Here is a 776-nt window from a genome sequence, read left to right on the forward strand (position 1 = left end):
AACAACAACAAAAAAAAAACAACTAAATTTGAAACTAGTCTATGCCTGGGTTGCATAATTCCTGAGAAAACCCAAGGGGCTTGGGTCCTAGAACCCCGACTAGGGACACTGAGGGCATGAAGAAGGGACAGGCACACAGACATATATACAGAAAAGCTGGAGTCAGGTGAGAGTGTGTATCCGATGGACTGGACCTACTGCCTCTGTAACCGCAACCTCAGCCTGTTTATTAATTTCATCTCAGGTGGATGAGTTCACTGTTCTCAGCAATGGGTCTCTGTAGGCCGGCAGTCTCGGGCTATAAGCATCGGAAGGAAGGAGCCACAGTTGCTAGTTTTACTGGTAAGTCCCTGGAACTTGGACCCATTTCTCTGAGTCTCACCCAAAGAAGGCTGTTCCACTTTGCCATGGTTCCATGCCTTGGTCCTTGTTGTGGCTGTGTCCATGTCTAGGATATGGTCACCCAGGACTTCAGTCACTGAGGGCTTCCTATGCCCCCTATGCAGAACACACTCGAAGGAATCAAAGTCAACACACAGCTCAGATTCCTGCACATCCATGTTTATTGTAGCTCAATTCACAGTAGCCAAGTCATGGAATCATTTTAGGTGCCCATCAGTAGAGGACTAGATAAGGAAAAATTGGCATTACACCCTCCAGAGTTGCAGGACAGGTAGGGCTGCACAGAGAAACCCTGTTTCAAACAAACAAACAAACAAACAAACAAACAAAACCGTTCACTTTGCACAGTTTCTTTTTTTTTTTTTTTTTTTTTT

The 776-nt window shown here is 45.2% G+C and overlaps 1 protein-coding gene across 1 annotated transcript in view; it reads left to right on the top strand.

Moving 5' to 3' along the window:
• The first annotated feature begins 279 nt into the window (after positions 1–279).
• Positions 280–776, top strand: part of Hnrnpf (heterogeneous nuclear ribonucleoprotein F) — a 32,947-nt gene continuing 32,450 nt past the window's right edge. Inside the window, exon 1 of the mRNA XM_026788159.1 lies at positions 280–342. The gene's annotated coding sequence lies outside the window, so the exon portion shown is untranslated. The remainder of the gene's footprint in view (positions 343–776) is intronic.

The sequence above is a fragment of the Microtus ochrogaster genome, unplaced genomic scaffold (genome assembly GCF_000317375.1).
Source record: "Microtus ochrogaster isolate Prairie Vole_2 unplaced genomic scaffold, MicOch1.0 UNK1, whole genome shotgun sequence".
Lineage (NCBI taxonomy): Eukaryota > Metazoa > Chordata > Mammalia > Rodentia > Cricetidae > Microtus > Microtus ochrogaster.